Source organism: Eleutherodactylus coqui, chromosome 3, assembly GCF_035609145.1.
Source record: "Eleutherodactylus coqui strain aEleCoq1 chromosome 3, aEleCoq1.hap1, whole genome shotgun sequence".
Lineage (NCBI taxonomy): Eukaryota > Metazoa > Chordata > Amphibia > Anura > Eleutherodactylidae > Eleutherodactylus > Eleutherodactylus coqui.
Window position 1 is genome coordinate 250,546,321 of NC_089839.1, and position 24,242 is coordinate 250,570,562.

Consider the following 24,242-nt stretch of genomic DNA (forward strand, 5'->3'; position numbering starts at 1 on the left):
TGGTAAAATAGGTCTTGTTTCTGCAGAGCATTCCAACTGCTTTCTCATAAGAGTTTCTATGTATCTGCTTTAAGGCAATAATAAAGAATAAATGATAAATACAAAATCGATCATTTGTCATTTCTCAAACAGATGCAATCATTGCAAACAATTTTCTGAACTAAGGGACTTATGTCTGTATCGATAGACAAAGGCATACCTCTCAACGCTCTCAAGAATCCTATACAGAAAAGCAAAATTGCCCCTCTATTGAACCACTGTTGCGACAATCTGCTCACCTCCAATGCAACCGAGTTTGAGCACCAGTAATTTTGCGAAGAAACATCAATCCACCCAAATGATACAGTAGCACCCGCCTGTGGGTTAATAGTCTGCAAAAAATCTTTATACAAGCTACTGATTTTACTAGTCATAGTCAGGGAGAAAAGGTCTTGTTATCAAGAATATGGTTTATCCCTACTGTTGCAATTGGCCATAAAACATTTTTTTCTGTACTGATTATTAATAAAGCTCAGGGATAAACATTGAGTGGCGGGCATGGATTTGCACACTCAGTATTTTTTGCATTGTCGACTTTCTGTATCACAATCAAGGGAAATATCTAAAAGTAACCTTTATCTCCCACCGCAGACGGGAATACAAAAAACGGTGGTATATAAAGTAAGACTATGACACAAGAAAAAATGTAAGCACAGCTACTTTCCATTAAATTCAATTTTAACGCATGCAGAGCTGTGAGCACAGCTAGTAGCTACATGCTAACCCAAGTTCCACATTTTTCTCTTTTACTCTTATGTACAGTTTGCATTTGGTGATGTACATGCGTGTATATATGTATGGTGCTGGTGTGCAAGCCATGCTGAATAAATTGTTTAAAAAAATGAACTTATTTCATCAGTTAAAGGAATTGTCTAATCAGAGGCAACCCCTATTAAAATGTTGTTGCTGATTGCCCTGGGTCATGTTCCCAGTATCCCCATTAAATAGCTGCAGTATAACACAGTGGCCTTCCAGGCTCAAATTTGCAAGAAGATGCAGTATGCCTAATACAGATCAACTCTCTATTGTGGCTCATAGAGAGAGGATTCAGCCGGGTGACCCACTTCTACAATGTTCATATTCCCTTTATGAGAACCATGGGCAGCGTAAACCCAGGACAGATCTGCACAGTGCCCCTATGTGATTGCCTTGACATTCTGCAGTATATTATAATAGACACATTTTGAAGTGTGCCATTTGACTCTGGAATGGGGCTTTTGAATAGAAGAGGCATGCTGCGTTGGTCCATCCTTGCCGGCAGTAGCTTGACTTCTTATAAACAAGCAGGGAGAGGAGTTGTCAATCAACATACTGTGGGCATAGACGGGCCAGTGTAGCATGCCCCTTTGACTCCTTCTTAGGGCTACCTGTGCATTTAACTCCGTGGTTGCTGGAAGTTGTAGTACCTCAGCATTGCACTGCAAGGCCTGAGTTCAGCCTTCAGTGTCATGTTTGTGAGTCAAACAGGCAAACTTCAAAGTTTGCCCAGTTATAGTGAAATAATTGAACTGAATATGTAGCAGATATACAAGTTTTTCGTTTTTCTTAAACTATTGGGAAAGTTTTGAAATTGCAGTTTTATATTTTTTGTTTTGAGAACTAGTTGTTCTCTGCTGCAGTTATCTATCCAAGGACCCTGCTTTTAGGTCTGTTATCTCAATGACAAGACCATGTAGAGCAGATGAAGCTTTTATCATTTGCTGCTGTAGCTATCAACCAAAATGAGTTTTTGTGGAAAAAATAATTTTTCAGAAACTGTTGGCAGCCATGTTTGTGTTCCTCACCGGTTATTTGGCCGGGCAGGGTTATTGGACTATACAGAGATATAAGCAGGATGTGGTGCACAAGCAAGGTAGTTATTTCCCCCGCAAGAATGCAAGTCTATGTGCAAGATCCCAGTACAGTATTGGGTGCATTCTTGTGCTGACACTTGCTGTGAGTGAAGAGGCAGCTTGGATAGTAGTGTAAGAAATTCCTAGACTCTCGTGTCCAGAGGCAAAGAATTTCAGGAGGTTCGTACCCACTCTATAAGCAGAACCGAGGTGGCTGACCTACCTGAAAGACCGTCAGTGGTGGCAGTGAACAGTTTTGGTGTGCGAGGCCATGTTGGGTACAATTTGGGCTCCATCTAGTGCAGGATCCAGGAAGCTGAAAATAGATTGATCATGGTGTCTGCCCTTGGGTGCTGTATGTCATAGGTTGGTGGCTGTCAGACCCATATAACCTTGCATTGCATGACAGTTGGCACATTACTGATTGCAAAGCTTGTATAAGTTTTAGCAGAATCGGTAGCAATGCAGTCTTTCAGTCTCTGATATCACATCATATCTATGAGATAGGCTCACGGCAGAGACCTCACAGCTCTCCCACTTCATCACCCATGGTGGAATATCGCTTGCGATATTCCGCCTCGGCCGTGGACAGGGGGCCTTAGTTGTGGAAAAAAACTGTGTTTTGGACATTCATATGGGCACACGAGAAGTCACTGTGGCAATTAAGTTCTTCAGAACTATCTATAATTATCACCGAAAAGAACCTTATTAGATACTTAAAATATAACCTTTATTTGGTATTCCTTAAAAGAACTAGTATGTACATACACAAACGAAAATTTTAATGCTTAAAAATAATTCCTCCTCAAAAAAAAGAGGACAAAGTGTTTATGTGGGGTCAATGGTATCCTCTATTTCAAACAGTGTTTTAACAGGGCCACAGACTCACTTTATTGTATAGTGTTTTGTATGGCGATGATTAAATGCCCTTCTCTTATACAATGTCGTTGCCTTGATTTTTCACTCTGTATCAGTCAAATATCATTAAGACCTCATAAACACTCAGAAGCGGTCACTCTGATATTTTCCCTTGCCGCTTTGATTAATAAACCCACGTTATTAGGTGATGTTTATCTATAAACAGCACCTTCTATCAAATGTTGTTGATGGAACTGTCCATATAGCACTCTATGAATGTCCAAAATTGACGGACGCATCAGATTTTAATCATATCTGATCCTCATAGGGTTAAGGTTACTATTCCTCATACTCCATCTAGTTTAACATTCATTCCATCTCAGTTATTCCATCAACGCGTTTCTGTGACACCGATCAATGTGCCATTTCATCAGGATGGATGTTTATTACTCCTCTGGTTTGTATTCAGAGAGTTGATTAGTGTGGTGCTTCAATCCACATTAAGTGGAATTTATGCGCCACATTAACAGCCTCTTAATAGTATGGGCTATAACACATTCCCTCACTCTTGGTACGTGATGTCTATATTGATATCAATAGACACCAAGTATGTGCTTCAATTCACCTTAATAAGACACATTCCCTCACTCTTGGTACGTAATGTCTATATTAATATAAATAGACACCAAGTATGTGCTTCAATCCACCTTAGTAAGACTTATCAGGTAATTCATTAAAACTGACTGCCAAAGTGTAGCCAGGCTTCTGTCAAACTGAGCCTGACTATTGTTAAAACACATGTCACCGTTCCGCTCTTATTACTTTGAGCTAGACAAATAAACGTGTGAGACGTCTCTACTGATAAGGATAGACATCAAACATGTGCACCTCAGTGTAGCCTGTCAGGCAATCAGTTGTAGTTAACTACCAGCAGGTAAACCACCTAGGTTATAGTTAAACTACATAGCCTGACTCTTCTAGCACATATTAACCAATAGCTTTTGAATAGAGCCAGAGGTTTAAGAGTGACTGCATAAAGCCCCCGTTTTTTTGGGGGGGGGAAACAGATGTGAACAGCGGCTTTTTTTTGGCCGTTTTAGTAAATCAGCAGCCAGCCTGGCCGCAACCATATAGACAGAGCTGGTCAGTGGGTCTGCCGCTCGTTCTTATGTACTGATAGCTCCTCCCCTTCTCTCACAGGGGATGGTCCCATCGCTCCAATCAGCTAGTCGTCTCGCCTCACACCCCCGGCGTGATCACGCGGTTTCGTGACGTCATCACGTCGTGACGTCACCGCGTAGTCGTGCGGCGCTGTCACATGACTTCTTGCCGGTCATGTGACGCTTCCTCGTCATTTTCTCTTTGTTCCGTTGATTGCTATAGCAACCAGGATGCTTTTGAGCCTGCGTTTATGCTCTGCTGGTAACCACCCGATCTCGCTCAATATGGATTATCAATGCAGTACAAATATCGGCTCTCTGAGCCTTCCAAATCCTATCTCCGCACATAGCGGATCGGTGTGGATATTAACAGCATCCTCTAGCCTAGGGTATCAGGGGGGACGGTTTATATGGAAATTTTTAGATATTTCCCCTGAGTGATGATAAGGACTGCAAAGTCAGGTAAGTAACCAGACATTAATTCAGGTCAACCCATCCACATATATTTGAGTACACATCAATAATATACTGCTTAAAATTATTTCGCTCGTGTATTAGACCCATATGGAAAGACCAAGGTAGCATCATAAATGGTATAAGATGCACATCAAGATCCAGCCTAAGTTGATATGGTACAATAACAAAAACTGTTTGTGGTATCTTATTCTTATATGTGTTGCAACTTACATTTATAGGTGATGCAAATGTTTGATTATACATTGTTGTCAAGTCCCAGGGCAAGTTATTAAATTCAGCCCAAGTTTATATTTTAAGGATTATGGAGGCAACGTAGCTGTTATCTCATGACATCTAGTCAGTTCTTTCATAGTTTAAACTTTTATTCAAGCAACATCAGGCAATTTAATGGTTAGATGAAAGATGCAAACGATAGACACTCATTTAATCCTTTCGGTACACACGTATCCAATCTGTAGATCCAACTACACTCCTTCTGCAGGAGTTTTTTATCCGTGTCGCCTCGTCTACCATTGTTTTTAATCAGCTCTATTCCCCTAAAGGTGACCAACTCGGGGTTACCACCCTGCTTCTCCTTCATATGTAGTACCAGGCTGGTGTGCTCGTTGCGATTGATATTTCCTATGTGCGCGAGTATTCTGCGCCTCAGCTGTTGCCTCGTCTTTCCAATATAGTCCTTAGGACAAGGACATGTTGTCATATATACCACTCCACACGTTTTGCAATTTATGAAGTCTCGTATATCGTACTCATTCCCCGTTACAGAGCTCGTGAATGTTCTGCAACGGCGCATGTATTTACATGCCTTGCAGCTATAACAAGGGTAGGAGCCTTTAGTGGGTTCTCTTTGGAGCCAGGTGCCAACTGCTGATATTTGTGGCATGTGGCTATGTACCAATCGGTCTTTTAGGTTCCTCCCACGTCTATACGTTAACATCGGTCACTCAGATAGGTGGTCCTTAATATCCGGGTCTTTCATCAGGATACTCCAATACTTAGTTAAGATTGATCTTACATCATGGGATCGATCATCATAAGAACCTATTACTCTGATCGTTTTTTCGCCTACTGGTTTGGGCTTGACCTCTAGGAGGTTCTCTCTCTTACATTGTGTCGCATAGCTGAGTGCTTCTGTTACAACACATTCCGGATAGCCTCTGTCATGAAATCTATCACACATTTCCTGTGATTTTAGACCGAATTCTTCTTCACTGGAACAATTTCTTCTGGCCCTTATGAATTGACTTTTCGGGATTCCCTTTTTTAACGATAATGGATGATCACTGGTCCAATGTAGCAAGGTATTGGTAGCTGTTTTCTTCCTGAAAATTGTGGTCTCCAAATGATTGTCTTTAGTCCTTGAGATCTGGAGATCGAGAAATGTGATCTTGTCCTGATCAATCTCCGTCGTCAACAATAAGTTGAGTTTATTATTGTTCAGATGTTTCACAAAATTATGAAACTCCTCAGTGCCACCTGTCCACAGGATCAGTACATCATCGATATATCTCAACCATAATTCGATACATGAAGTCCATTTGTCATTCTCTTCGCAGAACACTGACGTCCCCTCCCACCAGCCCAGGTATAGGTTGGCATAACTGGGGGCACAAGGGCTCCCCGTAGCCGTACCCCTGAGCTGGTGGAAGAATCTTCCTTCGAAGAGGAAGTAGTTGTGTTCAAGAACGAAAGACAGCAGTTGTAGCAATAGCGCATTATGCGCTCTCAAGTGGGTCCCTCTTTGGGTCAAAAAATACCCTACTGCTTCCACTCCACCAGAATGGTGGGCACACAGATGGAATCACGCTTTGTCTGTGAACCACATGATGTCAAACAGTCCCTAATGTTTACCTAAATTTCACTGGAACCACTCTCCGTACTCCACACGCTTCACTTTATTGGGCAACTAGTTCATGAGTAACTATGATGTGGTAGGGTTTCAACTTTGCTTGCTTTACAGCTCTCTTGACAGTGTATGCTGCTCAGTGATCCAATTTTTGTTTTTACCCACTAGAAAAAAGTCTGTTTTTTTTTCCTAGATGGAGGGAACACCCGTTGGATTGCAGGGCACAACTAAATAAATTCCAGGCCCCATTGCTCACTTGTACGGAATAAAAATTGAATCCCTAAAAATATCCCCCCCTCCACACCCTTTTCGGCTTTCCCCAAATCTTAGATAAAAGTAATAATGTGAACTGTGTGGTATTTCCAAAGACAGGGGTAATTACAGAGGCTGGTTGGAATGGGCATATGGGGCAATAAAGCCGGTATCCCCCCTCCTCTCATGCTTTTTGGGGGTTATTTCTTGACCTCAGTGGCGGGTATGGGGCTGTAAAAAGTGGCGTTCCGTGAGTCTTTGTAAGCTTGCTGAGGGGCGGCGATCTCGCACAGAAGGCGCTCAACAAGCTGCTCCTGGAACTGCAGGAAGGCGAGCGTTTCCGGGGCTTCTTGTAAAATACATATTACAGGTAGCGGTTTGAATAACGCCGGGCTCACGCAGCCGTAGGTGGAATCCGCTTGCGGAGGCCCGCGGCAGATCCCAGCTGTGAGCCCGACTGTGACCCTGCGTACGGCCATGTAATGTACTGTGCATAACTGCCTACTCACACAGGCGGTCATGCACAGTACACCTTTTTTTGTTTGTATTTCCCACACCATCGCTTAGCGATGACACGGGTACCCGCAGCCCGTATACAACCATAATTCGATACATGAAGTCCATTTGTCATTCTCTTCGCAGAACACTGACGTCCCCTCCCACCAGCCCAGGTATAGGTTGGCATAACTGGGGGCACAAGGGCTCCCCATAGCCGTACCTCTGAGCTGGTGGAAGAATCTTCCTTCGAAGAGGAAGTAGTTGTGTTCAAGAACGAAAGACAGCAGTTGTAACAATAGCGCATTATGTGCTCTCGAGTGGGTCCCTCTTTGGGTCAAAAAATACCCTACTGCTTCCACTCCACCAGAATAGGGGATGGAGCTGTAGAGGGACTCCACGTCTAAGCTTGCCAGCATGGTGTTTGGTGCCACATAGATGTTTTCCAGTCTTTTTAGCACATCTGTTGTATCTTTAACGTACGCTGGCAAAGCTTCGACAAACGGCTTCAGAATTTGATCAAGATATTTACTCACACCTTGGGTCAAGCTGTTTATGCCCGAGACTATAGGTCTCCCTTTGAAAGTGTCAGGCCCTTATGTACCTTAGGTAAACTGTAAAATACAGCTGTCTGCGGATTTTTTGGACACATGAAGGTAAATTCTTTCTCCCCAATCAGGAAGTCATCTTTAGCGGAAACCAGAATATCCCGCAGATCTTTCAAGAACTGATCTGTCGGGTCATATCTGAAGATTTTATATGTGGATCTGTCATCCAAAATCCGATGACACATCTGCTGATATTGTCCCCGATCCAAGACCACAATATTTCCACCCTTGTCAGATGGCTTAATTATGGTCTCAGGGTCATTTTCTAAGGCTACCAGAGCGTTTTTTTCTTCAGCTGTTAAGTTCTGATGTCTGAAACTTTTTTTCTTCACACAGAGTTCCTTTAGGTCCCTATTCACCATGGATTCAAAAAGGTCAATGAATGCACATTCACCTGACGGTGAGCTTGTGTTTTTTTATTTTAAATCCGTGAAGGGACCATGGCTCGGGTCTTTCTCAATCTCTTGTTCTAGAGATTCTAGGATTTCTAGGGCTTCTCGGTCACTAGGGTCTAGACCCATTTCTTTACATTTCTTTCTCCCCTCTATGGCGAAATACTTCTTCCACCGTAACTTCCGTAGAAAAAGTGAGACCTCTTTTGTCCAGTTAAAGGGTTCATATCTATTTGTTGGTATGAAAGATACACTTCTTTTTAGTAGCGATAACTCATTGACTGTTAAGGTTCTAGTTGAGAGATTCATGATTTGTAGTTCATCCCCTTTTAGGTTAGCTTGATTCTCTTGTATGTTCTGAATGCCAGAGCTTGGATCACCCCTGGCTATTGGAGATTTCCTGTATTGCCCCGATCTCTCAGCATATAGCTGGAGATTGGTTGGCCTAAAAAACGGCCCTCGCTTGGATGGTATCTGCCCTTTCCTCGTGGCCTAGATTTATTCCCACCCCTTCCTCTAAATTTATCTGGAAACCTCGCTCTTCTTGATGTTTCGTTGCTAGAAAGCTCCCCTTCTGAGGAGCTAAGCTCCGATTCGGTGTGTGATCTTGTGTCGTATACTCTGTTCTCTTTAAAATCAGTCAAGTCCCTTTTAAACTGAAAGCGCTTACGTTCTTTTAAGTAGCACGTGTATTTTTCCACTGTTATTTTCAGGGTATTCTCCTTTTTCTCAAAATCTTGTTCAGTTGAGAATTTCTTAGTTTCTTTAATCAAATCCTCTAGGGCTTTGCTATTTTGTCAAGATTCTGCTTTTCCTCTTCTAGCAACAAGTTCATGAACCTGAGGGAGCTTTCTGTCGCTTCCTGCTCCCATTTTATCATGAACGAACTGTTTCTTAGTTTGGGGGGGGGGGGGGGGGGGCAACATGAACTCTAAGACCATGGGGTACAATCTTATTTTCCAAGTAATTTGAGAGTCCCTGGACCTCCCACCATGACCGTACATATTCCTTATAGGCCTTTGTAAGGTTTTTAAAGGCCTGATTGATGGAAATGACCTGGGTATTTATGTCTAAGTCTTGGTTAGAGAAAACTGTCTTTGCTTCAGTAAGCCAGGAGAAGGTGTCAATGTTCCCTGACAGAAAGCCTGCCATTTGTGGTAATCAAGAAGTCACTGTGGCAATTAAGTTCTTCAGAGCTATCTATAATTATCACCGAAAAGAACCTTATTAGATACTTAAAATATAACCTTTATTTGGTATTCCTTAAAAGAACTAGTATGTACATACACAAACGAAAATTTTAATGCTTAAAAATAATTCCTCCTCAAAAAAAAGAGGACAAAGTGTTTATGTGGGGTCAATGGTATCCTCTATTTCAAACAGTGTTTTAACAGGGCCACAGACTCACTTTATTGTATAGTGTTTTGTATGGCGATGATTAAATGCCCTTCTCTTATACAATGTTGTTGCCTTGATTTTTCACTCTGTATCAGTCAAATATCATTAAGACCTCATAAACACTCAGAAGCGGTCACTCTGATATTTTCCCTTGCCGCTTTGATTGATAAACCCACGTTATTAGGTGATGTTTATCTATAAACAGCACCTTCTATCAAATGTTGTTGATGGAACTGTCCATATAGCACTCTATGAATGTCCAAAATTGACGGACGCATCAGATTTTAATCATATCTGATCCTCATAGGGTTAAGGTTACTATTCCTCATACTCCATCTAGTTTAACATTCATTCCATCTCAGTTATTCCATCGACGCGTTTCTGTGACACCGATCAATGTGCCATTTCATCAGGATGGATGTTTATTACTCCTCTGGTTTGTATTCAGAGAGTTGATTAGTGTGGTGCTTCAATCCACATTAAGTGGAATTTATGCGCCACATTAACAGCCTCTTAATAGTATGGGCTATAACACATTCCCTCACTCTTGGTACGTGATGTCTATATTGATATCAATAGACACCAAGTATGTGCTTCAATTCACCTTAATAAGACACATTCCCTCACTCTTGGTACGTAATGTCTATATTAATATAAATAGACACCAAGTATGTGCTTCAATCCACCTTAGTAAGACTTATCAGGTAATTCATTAAAACTGACTGCCAAAGTGTAGCCAGGCTTCTGTCAAACTGAGCCTGACTATTGTTAAAACACATGTCACCGTTCCGCTCTTATTACTTTGAGCTAGACAAATAAACGTGTGAGACGTCTCTACTGATAAGGATAGACATCAAACATGTGCACCACAGTGTAGCCTGTCAGGCAATCAGTTGTAGTTAACTACCAGCAGGTAAACCACCTAGGTTATAGTTAAACTACATAGCCTGACTCTTCTAGCACATATTAACCAGTAGCTTTTGAATAGAGTCAGAGGTTTAAGAGTGACTGCATAAAGCCCCCGTTTTTTTGGGGGGGGAAACAGATGTGAACAGCGGCTTTTTTTTGGCCGTTTTAGTAAATCAGCAGCCAGCCTGGCCGCAACCATATAGACAGAGCTGGTCAGTGGGTCTGCCGCTCGTTCTTATGTACTGATAGCTCCTCCCCTTCTCTCACAGGGGATGGTCCCATCGCTCCAATCAGCTAGTCGTCTCACCTCACACCCCCGGCGTGATCACGCGGTTTCGTGACGTCATCACATCGTGACGTCACCGCGTAGTCGTGCGGCGCTGTCACATGACTTCTTGCCGGTCATGTGACGCTTCCTCGTCATTCTCTCTTTGTTCCGTTGATTGCTATAGCAACCAGGATGCTTTTGAGCCTGCGTTTATGCTCTGCTGGTAACCGCCCGATCTCGCTCAATATGGATTATCAATGCGGTACAAATATCGGCTCTCTGAGCCTTCCAAATCCTATCTCCGCACATAGCGGATCGGTGTGGATATTAACAGCATCCTCTAGCCTAGGGTATCAGGGGGGACGGTTTATATGGAAATTTTTAGATATTTCCCCTGAGTGATGATAAGGACTGCAAAGTCAGGTAAGTAACCAGACATTAATTCAGGTCAACCCATCCACATATATTTGAGTACACATCAATAATATACTGCTTAAAATTATTTCGCTCGTGTATTAGACCCATATGGAAAGACCAAGGTAGCATCATAAATGGTATAAGATGCACATCAAGATCCAGCCTAAGTTGATATGGTACAATAATAAAAACTGTTTGTGGTATCTTATTCTTATATGTGTCGCAACTTACATTTATAGGTGATGCAAATGTTTGATTATACATTGTTGTCAAGTCCCAGGGCAAGTTATTAAATTCAGCCCAAGTTTATATTTTAAGGATTATGGAGGCAACGTAGCTGTTATCTCATGACATCTAGTCAGTTCTTTCATAGTTTAAACTTTTATTCAAGCAACATCAGGCAATTTAATGGTTAGATGAAAGATGCAAACGATAGACACTCATTTAATCCTTTCAGTACACACGTATCCAATCTGTAGATCCAACTACACTCCTTCTGCAGGAGTTTTTTATCTGTGTCGCCTCGTCTACCGTTGTTTTTAATCAGCTCTATTCCCCTAAAGGTGACCAACTCGGGGTTACCACCATGCTTCTCCTTCATATGTAGTGCCAGGCTGGTGTGCTCGTTGCGATTGATATTTCCTATGTGCGCGAGTATTCTGCGCCTCAGCTGTTGCCTCGTCTTTCCAATATAGTCCTTAGGACAAGGACATGTTGTCATATATACCACTCCATACGTTTTGCAATTTATGAAGTCTCGTATATCGTACTCATTCCCCGTTACAGAGCTCGTGAATGTTCTGCAACGGCGCATGTATTTACATGCCTTGCAGCTATAACAAGGGTAGGAGCCTTTAGTGGGTTCTCTTTGGAGCCAGGTGCCAACTGCTGATATTTGTGGCATGTGGCTATGTACCAATCGGTCTTTTAGGTTCCTCCCACGTCTATACGTTATCATCGGTCTCTCAGATAGGTGGTTCTTAATATCCGGGTCTTTCATCAGGATACTCCAATACTTAGTTAAGATTGATCTTACATCATGGGATCGATCATCATAAGAACCTATTACTCTGATCGTTTTTTCGCCTACTGGTTTGGGCTTGACCTCTAGGAGGTTCTCTCTCTTACATTGTGTCGCATAGCTGAGTGCTTCTGTTACAACACATTCCGGATAGCCTCTGTCATGAAATCTATCACACATTTCCTGTGATTTTAGACCGAATTCTTCTTCACTGGAACAATTTCTTCTGGCCCTTATGAATTGACTTTTCGGGATTCCCTTTTTTAACGATAATGGATGATCACTGGTCCAATGTAGCAAGGTATTGGTAGCTGTTTTCTTCCTGAAAATTGTGGTCTCCAAATGATTGTCTTTCGTCCTTGAGATCTGGAGATCGAGAAATGTGATCTTGTCCGGATCAATCTCCGTCGTCAACAATAAGTTGAGTTTATTATTGTTCAGATGTTTCACAAAATTATGAAACTCCTCAGTGCCACCTGTCCACAGGATCAGTACATCATCGATATATCTCAACCATAATTCGATACATGAAGTCCATTTGTCATTCTCTTCGCAGAACACTGACGTCCCCTCCCACCAGCCCAGGTATAGGTTGGCATAGCTGGGGGCACAAGGGCTCCCCATAGCCGTACCCCTGAGCTGGTGGAAGAATCTTCCTTCGAAGAGGAAGTAGTTGTGTTCAAGAACGAAAGACAGCAGTTGTAGCAATAGCGCATTATGCGCTCTCAAGTGGGTCCCTCTTTGGGTCAAAAAATACCCTACTGCTTCCACTCCACCAGAATGGTGGGCACACAGATGGAATCACGCTTTGTCTGTGAACCACATGATGTCAAACAGTCCCTAATGTTTACCTAAATTTCACTGGAACCACTCTCCGTACTCCACACGCTTCACTTTATTGGGCAACTAGTTCATGAGTAACTATGATGTGGTAGGGTTTCAACTTTGCTTGCTTTACAGTTCTCTTGACAGTGTATGCTGCTCAGTGATCCAATTTTTGTTTTTACCCACTAGAAAAAAGTCTGTTTTTTTTTCCTAGATGGAGGGAACACCCGTTGGATTGCAGGGCACAACTAAATAAATTCCAGGCCCCATTGCTCACTTGTACGGAATAAAAATTGAATCCCTAAAAATATCCCCCCCTCCACACCCTTTTCGGCTTTCCCCAAATCTTAGATAAAAGTAATAATGTGAACTGTGTGGTATTTCCAAAGACAGGGGTAATTACGGAGGCTGGTTGGAATGGGCATATGGGGCAATAAAGCCGGTATCCCCCCTCCTTTCATGCTTTTTGGGGGTTATTTCTTGACCTCAGTGGCGGGTATGGGGGTGTAAAAAGTGGCGTTCCGTGAGTCTTTGTAAGCTTGCTGAGGGGCGGCGATCTCGCACAGAAGGCGCTCAACAAGCTGCTCCTGGAACTGCAGGAAGGCGAGCGTTTCCGGGGCTTCTTGTAAAATACATATTACAGGTAGCGGTTTGAATAACGCCGGGCTCACGCAGCCGTAGGTGGAATCCGCTTGCGGAGGCCCGTGGCAGATCCCAGCTGTGAGCCCGACTGTGACCCTGCGTACGGCCATGTAATGTACTGTGCATAACTGCCTACTCACACAGGCGGTCATGCACAGTACACCTTTTTTTGTTTGTATTTCCCACACCATCGCTTAGCGATGACACGGGTACCCGCAGCCCGTATACAACGTAGTTGCGTATGGGCAGCGGGTATATCCGCGACCATGGAGCACAATAGGCTCTATGTTGCGGATATCCGCAGTAAAATAGAACCTGCTGCGTTCTCTTTTCTGCGAGTGGATTACGCAATTCCGACCCGCTAATCTGAGCGGAATTGTGTAATCCAATGCGATTGATCTGCGTAATACCGTGGATCACATGCATGCAGAATCTAATTCCTATCCGGTCATGTGAGACCGACCTATGTTAGATCGCTACTTTTTTATTGCGTGATCGGGGACCGCTCAACGAGGCCACCCGTCACTGCTCCAGGCTCTCGGCGACCGTTGGTCGCCTGAGAGCAAGGAGATTTTAAATTTCCTGTGCTCCCCGACTCCTGCACATGTGTTCGGCATTTTGCCGGTGGTCGCATGTGCAGAATCCAGCAAGGTTCACGAAGGAGGATCGCGTCAGGGTTCAAATACGGAGGCCTCCAGTAAAAAGTTTCATCTCCTCTCACTGATCTCTTCGGTGAGGGGAGATGAAACTTCAATTTTTTTTAAAGCTTTTACATGACCGCCATTATCCATTGGATAACGGCGAACACGTGATCAGTAACCGCTCACCGCGGCCCCCCGTGAAATCTCCAGGCTCTTGGCTAAGTTTTGTAGCCAAGAGCAAGGAGAATTTATATTATCCTGGCAATCCACAGCTTTTGCGCATGCGTCCGCCATTTTGGCGACGGGCGTGTGCGCAGAAGCTGGGGTAAGGTTCGCGGATAAATCCAGGGGCTTTATGTACATACTTTCATCTTCCCTCACGGATAGGATCCGTGAGGGGAGATGGAACGTAAGCATTTAAACTTTTTAAAACTTTTTTGTGATCGCCGCTATCCATTGGATAGTGGCGATCATGGGCCCGGGGACCCGGGGCCCAGTAACACCTCTGGTTCCTGGCTACCTTCTGGAGCCGGCAGCCAGGAGATTTTGAATTTGCCGGGGGCTCCCGGGCTTCTGCACATGAGTGTGACGTCATCTGTCTGGCGCACATGCGCAGAAGAGCAGCGGCGAGTCCGGGAGGACCCCTTCACCGCAGAACACCCCGGAGAAAGCGGGTGAGTAATTTCAGCTGCCCTGATAGATCCGGTCCATTAGGGCAGCTGAATCTTTAACTTTTTTTTTTAAAATTTCAGTTTATTGCGATCGGCGCTATCCATTGGATAGCGCCAATCGCATTGTCGGGGAATGACAGCTCCATGCTGTCGGCTACTTGCAGGCACTGACAGCATGGGGCTGTCATGTCCAGAGCCCATGTGGCTTTATTCCCTGCAGGACACATGTTTTTACGTCCTCAGGGAATAAAGCCCACTTGGGCAGGACGTAAAAACACTATGGGCTGGTCACTAAGGGGTTAAATCTGATGACCATGCCTTATTCAAAGTTCCTGAGATGGCTCACTTGATTTTATGCTGCACTACAGAGTCACGTGTCCGATTTTCACACAGGAAAGTGTCAATTATGGAAGGGCAGGTGTCTCTATTAAAGTAGTCATTCACTGTATGTATTATGAAGTACATCAATGAATTTATAATTGTGGTCCATAGCACAAGCATCTCTGATATTTCAAAACTATATGCAGTATTATAACCATATATATCCGGTTCAAGTAGGTTTATAGTCAGTATTATGTAAGGTTCGTGTGTAGAGATGAGCGAGTATACTCGCTAAAGGCAATTGCTCGAGCAAGCATTGCCTTTAGCGAGTATCTCCCCGCTCGAGACTGAAGGTTCGGGTGCCGGCAGCGGGCAGGGAGCTGCGGGGGAGAGCGGGGCGGAACGGAGGGGAGATTTGTCTCTCCCTCTCTCCCTCCTGCTCCCTCCTGCTGACTGCCACTACTCACCGCTCCCCCGCGCCTCGAGCGGGGGAGATACTCGCTAAAGGCAATGCTCGCTCGAGCAATTGCCTTTAGCGAGTATACTCGCTCATCTCTATTTGTGTGGTGCAGAGCGTTAGGAGAAGCAAAATGCTCTCGTTCACGACCTTGTTGCAGGTTTAATCCTCTCTGAGTTCAGCTAGCCGGCTCAAGGTTGACTCAACCATCCTTCCGAAGTCTGTAAAATGAGTACCCAGCTTGCCGGGGGCTAAAGATGACTGGGGAAGACAATGGCAAACGACCCAGCAAAAACAGTCTGTAAAAAAAAATGTCACGCTGTGATGTTCCCCTAGGAGTCACTCATGACTTAGTGCTTGCACCAGGGGACTTTACCTGTACCTTTACTATGTAAGGTTAGCATAATGTACAAGGTTACGTCCCTTCCTTTCCAGTTTGGTTTGACCAGTTTGTCTAAATATTAACATAAAACAGCCCTCCAGTTTCTTTATGTTCTGCATGACATAGGTGGAGGGAGGAGTATTAAAACTGCCAACTAGTCAAAAAGAGCTTAATTCAGAAGGAACTTACTATTGGAACTGCTGAGGTAAGAGACTTGAGTTTATTAATATATTACCAGTAAAGGGATTTGGGATTTACAGGTCAGTACAAAAGTGTTTTAGAACTGACTACTTTGTAAGTTGCTATGAACAAGGTCCTTTCTTTTATTTCATTGTAGCTGTGTATTTGTTTTTAGTACTTTTTCTGTCATTTTACTTTTGTTACTTTCCCTGCAGAATGTTAACGATGAATTAAAAAAGCTATAATTATTGCAGTAAAGGAGCTGCACGCAGATGTTTTGTTGTGCTGCAACTCTAATATTTGTTGTAACACTTGTATTCCATAAAGGTTATGTAGAAGAACGCACATGTATCGTTCATGAGATTTTCCTGCAGTTGCCATGGGACAGATATGTCAGTAAATTCCTTCACATACTTTTTTTGCTTGTAAAAAGCCATCATTTTCATCTTTTTCCCTTTTCGTTTTCATAAGCATTTAATTGTTTATGTTGACATTGTTTTCAGGCTTTTGTTATGGGCATTTTTTCCCTATGGAGGAAAAAAACTTGATCACTGCATTTTGAAAGAAAAACACTACTGACCTTTAAAAAAATGTAGGAAGGGTTCAGCTACATAAAGCGGATCCACAGCAACAAAACGCCAATTGATGTGCTTTTTGTTCAGATTTCGAAAAAGAAATGCTGTGAATTTGTTACTAGAGATGAGCGAGCACCAAAATGCTCGGGTGCTCGGTACTCGGGACGAAATTATCGCGATGCTCGAGGGTTCGTTTCGAGTAACGAACCCCATTGAAGTCAATGGGCGACCCGAGCATTTTTGTATTTCGCCGATGCTCGCTAAGGTTTTCATGTGTGAAAATCTGGGCAATTCAAGAAAGTGATGGGAACGACACAGCAACAGATAGGGCAGGCGAGGGGCTACATGTTGGGCTGCATCTCAAGTTCACAGGTCCCATTATTAAGCCACAATACCGGCAAGAGTGGACCCCCCCCCTTTCAACAACTTTTACTTCTGAAAAGCCCTCTTTAGCAATGCACACATTAGCTAAGCACCACACTACCTCCAACAAAGCACAATCACTGCCTGCATGACACTCCGCTGCCACTTCTCCTGGGTTACATGCTGCCCAACCCCCCCCCCCCCCCCCGCACGACCCAGTGTCCACAGCGCACACCAAACTGTCCCTGCCCAGCCTTCAGCTGCCCTCATGCCACACCACCCTCATGTCTATGTATAAGTGCGTCTGCCACAGGAAAAGCAGGCACATACTGCAGAGGGTTGGCATGGCTAGGCAGCGACCCCCCCATAAAAGGGGCGGGCTGATAGTCCACAATGCTGTACAGAAGCAATGAGAAATCCAATCCTGTGCCACCTCCATCTGGAGCTGCACACGTGGGCATAGCAATGGGGAACCTATGTGCCACACACTATTCATTCTGTCAAGGTGTCTGCACGCCCCAGTCAGACCGCAGTTTTTTATAAATAGTCACAGGCAGGTACAACTCCGCAGTAGGAATTCCGTGTGCACCCACAGCATGGGTGGCTCCCTGGAACCCACCGGCGGTACATAGAAATATCCCATTGCATTGCCCAACACAGCTGAGGTAGTAATGTCGTGCTTAATGCAGGTGGGCTTCGGCCCACACTGCATGCCCCAGTCAGACTGGGGTTCTTTTCAAGTGTACAGATGTAGTAAAAACTCCGTGTGCACCTACAGCATGGGTGGGTGCCAGGAAGCCACCGGCGGTACATAGAAATATCCCATTGCATTGCCCAACACAGCTGAGGTAGTAATGTCGTGCTTAATGCAGGTGGGCTAAAAATTTATTTGATTACACTGTAGGCGAGGGCCCACAAAAATTGCTGTATCAACAGTACTAATGTACCTGAAAAAAATTGGCCATGGCCAACCAAGAGGGCAGGTGAAACCCATTAATCGCTTTGGTTAATGTGGCTTAAGTGGTAACTAGGCCTGGAGGCAGCCCAGTTTAACGAAAAATTGGTTCAAGTTAAAGTTCCAACGCTTTTCAGAGCATTGAAACATCTAAAAATTGTTTAGAAAAATTATGAGTGAGCCTTGTGGCCCTAAGAAAAATTGCCCGTTCAGCGTGATTACGTGAGGTTTCAGGAGGAGGAGCAGGAGGAGGAGGAGGAATATTAGACACAGATTGATGAAGCAGAAATGTCCCCGTTTTGGATGGTGAGAGAGAACGTAGCTTCCATCCGCGGGTGCAGCCTACGTATTGCTTACGTATCGCTGCTGTCCGCTGGTGGAGAAGAGAAGTCTGGGGAAATCCAGGCTTTGTTCATCTTGATGAGTGTAAGCCTGTCGGCACTGTCGTTTGACAGGTGGGTACGCTTATCCGTGATGATTCCCCCAGCCACACTAAACACCCCCTCTGACAAGACGCTAGCCGCAGGACAAGCAAGCACCTCCAGGGCATACAGCGCGAGTTCAGGCCACGTGTCCAGCTTCGACACCCAGTAGTTGTAGGGGGCAGAGGCGTCACGGAGGACGGTCGTGCGATCGGCTACGTACTCCCTCACCATCCTTTTACAGTGCTCCCGCCGACTCAGCCTTGACTGGGGAGCGGTGACACAGTCTTGCTGGGGAGCCATAAAGCTGGCAAAGGCCTTGGAGAATGTTCCCCTGCCTGCGCTGTACATGCTGCCTGATCTCTGCGCCTCCCCTGCTACCTGGCCCTCGGAACTGCGCCTTCTGCCACTAGCGCTGTCGGATGGGAAGTTTACCATCAGTTTGTCCACCAGCGCCCTGTGGTATAGCAACACTCTCGAACCCCTTTCCTCTTCGGGAATGAGAGTGGGAAGGTTCTCCTTATAGCGTGGGTCGAGCAGTGTGTACACCCAGTAATCCGTAGTGGCCAGAATGCGTGTAACGCGAGGGTCACGAGAAAGGCATCCTAACATGAAGTCAGCCATGTGTGCCAGGGTACCTGTACGCAACACATGGCTGTCTTCACTAGGAAGATCACTTTCAGGATCCTCCTCCTCTTCCTCCTCCTCAGGCCATACACGCTGAAAGGATGACAGCCCAGCAGCATGTGTACCCTCACCAGTGGGCCAAGCTGTCTCTTCCCCCTCCTCCTCATCCTCCTCATGCTCCTCCTCCTCCTCCTCAACGCGCTGAGATATAGACAGGCGGGTGCTCTGACTATCCAGCGACATACTGTCTTCCCCCGGCTCTGTTTCCGAGCGCAAAGCGTCTGCCTTTATGCTTTGCAGGGAACTTCTCAAGATGCATAGCAGAGGAATGGTGACGCTAATGATTGCAGCATCGCCGCTCACCACCTGGGTAGACTCCTCAAATTTTCCAAGGACCTGGCAGATGGCTGCCAACCAGGGCCACTCTTCTGTAAATAATTGAGGAGGCTGACTCCCACTGCGCCGCGCAAGTTGGAGTTGGTATTCCACTATAGCTCTACGCTGCTCATAGAGTCTGGCCAACATGTGGAGCGTAGAGTTCCACTGTGTGGGCACGTCGCACAGCAGTCGGTGCACTGGCAGATTAAACCTATGTTGCAGTGTCCGCAGGGTGGCAGCGTGCGTGTGGGATTTGCGGAAATGTGCGCAGAGCTGGCGCACCTTTCCGAGCAGGTATGACAAGTGGGGGTAGCTTTTCAGAAAGCGCTGAACCACCAAATTAAAGACATGGGCCAGGCATGGCACGTGCGTGAGGCTGCCGAGCTGCAGAGCCGCCACCAGCTTACGGCCGTTGTCACACACGACCATGCCCGGTTGGAGGCTCAGCGGCGCAAGCCAGTGGTCGGTCTGCTCTGTCAGACCCTGCAGCAGTTCGTGGGCCGTGGGCCTCTTCTCTCCTAAGCTGAGTAGTTTCAGCACGGCCTGCTGACGCTTGCCCACCGCTGTGCTGCCACGCCGCGTGACACCGACTGCTGGCGACGTGCTGCTGACACATCTTGATTGCGAGACAGAGGTTGCGTTGGAGGAGGAGGAGGAGGAGGAAGTTGCTTTAGTGGAGGAAGCATACACCGCCGCAGATACCACCACCGAGCTGTGGCCCGCAATTCTGGGGGTGGGTAGGACGTGAGCGGTCCCAGGCTCTGACTCTGTCCCAGCCTCCACTAAATTCACCCAATGTGCCGTCAGGGAGATATAGTGGCCCTGCCCGCCTGTGCTTGTCCACGTGTCTGTTGTTAAGTGGACCTTGGCAGTAACCGCGTTGGTGAGGGCGCGTACAATGTTGCGGGAGACGTGGTCGTGCAGGGCTGGGACGGCACATCGGGAAAAGTAGTGGCGACTGGGAACCGAGTAGCGCGGGGCAGCCGCCGCCATCATGCTTTTGAAAGCCTCCATTTCCACAAGCCTATACGGCAGCATCTCTAGGCTGATCAATTTTGCAATGTGCACGTTTAACGCTTGAGCGTGCGGGTGCGTGGCGTCGTAGTTGCGCTTGCGCTCAAACTGTGGCACTAGCGACGTCTGGACGCTGCGCTGAGAGACATTGCTGGATGGGGCCGAGGACAGCGGAGGTGAGGGTGTGGGTGCAGGCCAGGAGACGGTAGTGCCTGTGTCCTCAGAGGGGGGTTGGATCTAAGTGGCAGGTTGGGGCACAGGGGGAGAGGCAGTGGTGCAAACCGGAGGCGGTGAACGGGCATCGTCCCACCTTGTGGGGTGCTTGGCCATCATATGCCTGCGCATGCTGTTGGTGGTGCCTCCCCAGCTGATCTTGGCGTGACAAAGTTTGCACACCACTGTTCGTCGGTCGTCAGGCGTCTCTGTGAAAAACTGCCACACCGTAGAGCACCTTGACCTCTGCAGGGTGGCATGGCGCGAGGGGGCGCTTTGGGAAACAGTTGGTGGATTATTCGGTCTGGCTCTGCCTCTACCCCTGGCCACCGCACTGGCTCGGCCTGTGCCCACACCCTCACTTGGCCCTCCGCGTCCTCGGCCGCGTCCACGTACTCTAGGCCTACCCCTACCCCTCAGCATGCTGTATTACCAGTGATTTGATTTCCCAGGCAGGAAAGAAATTGGCGCAAGGCTGCACTCAACCGTAGCTGGTTGCGTCTGATTTTTGTACGTTGTCCACGCAGCACACACGTACACGGAGACCTTAGGACTGACACAGGCAGGCCAAATATAATATTTTTCCTTTTTAGCTTAGGGAAGACCCCACTGCGTGTATTCAATGAAAAACAAGAAGTTTAATATCTGTGGTGTGGCCCTCAAAAAGTGTCACACAACTATAGTGTAGCAGAGTTATTAACTCTAGCAGAGCAGGTATTTGCCAGTCAGGAAAGACAATGGCGCAAGCCTGCAGTAAAGCGTAGCTGGTTGCGTCTGATTTTTGTACGTTGTACACGCAGCACACACGTACACGGAGACCTTAGGACTGACACAGGCAGGCCAAATATATATTTTTTCCTTTTTAGCTTAGGGAAGACCCCACTGCGTATATTCAATGAAAAACAAGAAGTTTAATATGTGTGGTGTGGCCCTCAAAAAGTGTCACACAAGTATAGTGTAGCAGAGTTATTAACTCTAGCAGAGCAGGTATTTGCCAGTCAGGAAAGACAATGGCGCAAGCCTGCAGTAAAGCGTAGCTGGTTGCGTCTGATTTTTGTACGTTGTACACGCAGCACACACGTACACGGAGACCTTAGGACTGACACAGGCAGGCCAAATATATATTTTTTCCTTTTTAGCTTAGGGAAGACCCCACTGCGTATATTCAATGAAAAACAAGAAGTTTAATATGTGTGGTGTGGCCCTCAAAAAGTGTCACACAAGTATAGTGTAGCAGAGTTATTAACTCTAGCAGAGCAGGTATTTGCCAGTCAGGAAAGACAATGGCGCAAGCCTGCAGTAAAGCGTAGCTGGTTGCGTCTGATTTTTGTACGTTGTACACGCAGCACACACGTACACGGAGACCTTAGGACTGACACAGGCAGGCCAAATATAATTTTTTGTCCTTTTTAGCAAAGGGAAGACCCCACTGCGTGTATTCAATGAATAATAAATGTCTTCTGGCCCTGCCTACACAATTCTATCCCTGTAGTATTAATGCCGGGTGCAATGGTCTGCACAGCCGGTTTTGAGAAAAAAAAAAAAATGCAACACTGCTAACAGCAGCCTGGACAGTACTGCACACGGATAGAAGTGGCCCTAGAAAGGACCGTTGGGGTTCTTGAAGCCTACACTAACTCCTAACACTCTCCCTGCCTAACCCCCACTTCTGTCCCTATTGCTGGGCGCAATGCTCTGCAGATCCAATTTTGGACAAAAAAAAAAATAAAATACTGTGCTAACACAGTACTGCACACTACTATTGGGGTTCTTGAAGCCTACACTGACTCCTAACGCTCTCCCTACAGCAGCACCAGCAGCACTTTCCCTCAGCTAAGTCACAAGGCATCTGTGGCGAGCCGCGGGAGGGGCCGACTTTTATGTTCGGGTGACACCTGATCTCCCCAGCCACTCACAGCAGGGGGGTGGTATAGGGCTTGAACGTCACAGGGGGAAGTTGTAATGCCTTCCCTGTCTTTAAATTGGCCAGAAAAGCGCGCTAACGTCTCAGAGAGGAAACTGAAAGTAACCGGAACACCGTGTGGTGCTCGTTACGAGTAACGAGCATCCCGAACACCCTAATATTCGCACGAATATCAAGCTCGGACGAGTACGTTCGCTCATCTCTATTTGTTACAGAAGTCACACGTTGCATTCAAAGTAATGAAATCCATGCTGAAGCTTTGCAGCATAAACCAACATGCTGCGGATTTAAAATCTGCATTGTTGTTCAATGTATGCCTCTGAGTTTTTCTGCAGCATGTGGATGAGATTTCTTAAAATCTCATCCATATTACTTGTACTATAAAACACGTTTTTTTTTTTGCAGGCAATTCCACTGCAATGAATTACCAGCAAATACGCTATGTTTATTTGTACCCACCTCCCTTCTCTGGCTGCTTTCATTGGCTCCCATAGGAATCTATGGCAGCGGCCATAGTCAGGCCAGGAAGATCTTTCCTGCATGGCATAAAAACGCCTCTGTGATCTGATGCATTAGAATCCAATGTATCAGGTGGTAGTGTATATCCACCAGCCGTGAAAACGCCAGCCGATATACGCTCGTGTGAATAAGCCCTTAAAGTGAGAAAAAAAAGTTTTAAAAAAAGTCAGCACGTTTCAAATTTTTCTGTTGTCTAACAACTAACACCTGGTCACAACTTATTTTAAGGAAAAAAGAGTGGAAACTAAGAGAAACCTGAGCCAACAGATTGTTCGCTCATCGAGTATAAATTCCACAAGAGTTGCTATTGAAGCTGTCAAATGTAATTTATGTAACAGCTGGAACTGAAGCTGAAGAATTAGAAGTATGTGCCTAGCCCCAAGCTAAACATTCATGATAATGATTTAGGCCCCCTGTCCACGGGCGAGGCGGAATATCGCTAGTTATATTCCGCTGCCGGGGAGCAGGGGACAGAACAGACAGTTCTCTACGGTGAGCCTGTCTGACAGATAAGCTCATTGCAGAGAATCGCAGCCTGCCACAATTTGAGTCCCGCAAGCAGAGAATCGCTATGATTCTCCACTCATGGACAGGGGACTGCGCTTTCCACAGCAACACTAAGAAAAGCGTGCACCACGTTACTCGCAGCCAGATTATCGCCACGAGTAACGCAATGCACTATCGTCCGTGGACAGGAGCCCTTACTGTCCTAAGGCTTCCTTCACACCCACTTTGTGCCTTGTTATAAAGAAACAACTTGATTTTTGTGTTTTTATGTTACTCTCTTGGCATTTTTTTATACAGACATTTTTGTTTTTTATTTCCCAAGCAGCTTTTTTTTTCTTTAGAGAATGCTTTGGAAAAATGCCTGAGAAAAAGGCATACCTAGAACATGCAGCTTTTTGAAAAAATTTCACTGACTCAAAACATAGCAAAAGTGAGAAATACCACAAAACAATCCATTGTTAATAACTGTTAATAATGTTGACAATAATGATGATTTTCTTTAGCCTTACAGCTAATAGTTGCATTCTTTTTTTGGGAAAAAAAACCCCTCTGGCTACATTCTCATAATGTTTCAGGCTTCACCTCAGGGTTCCAGAAATACAATGTGAATATAGCCTAAAAAACACCAAGACCGCCATGTGTAAAAGCACCCTT

The 24,242-nt window shown here is 45.5% G+C and overlaps 1 protein-coding gene across 2 annotated transcripts in view; it reads left to right on the forward strand.

Annotated features, from left to right (window-relative positions):
• The window catches only part of LOC136621636 (flavin-containing monooxygenase 5-like), a 72,194-nt gene that overhangs the window by 11,619 nt on the left and 36,333 nt on the right, over positions 1 to 24,242 (forward strand). Inside the window, exon 1 of one of the 2 annotated variants that reach the window (XM_066597270.1) lies at positions 16,013 to 16,116. The exons of the other annotated variant lie outside the window; for it this stretch is intronic. The gene's annotated coding sequence lies outside the window, so the exon portion shown is untranslated. Of the gene's footprint in view, positions 1 to 16,012; positions 16,117 to 24,242 lie in introns of those variants that run through there. 2 annotated transcript variants of the gene reach the window in all.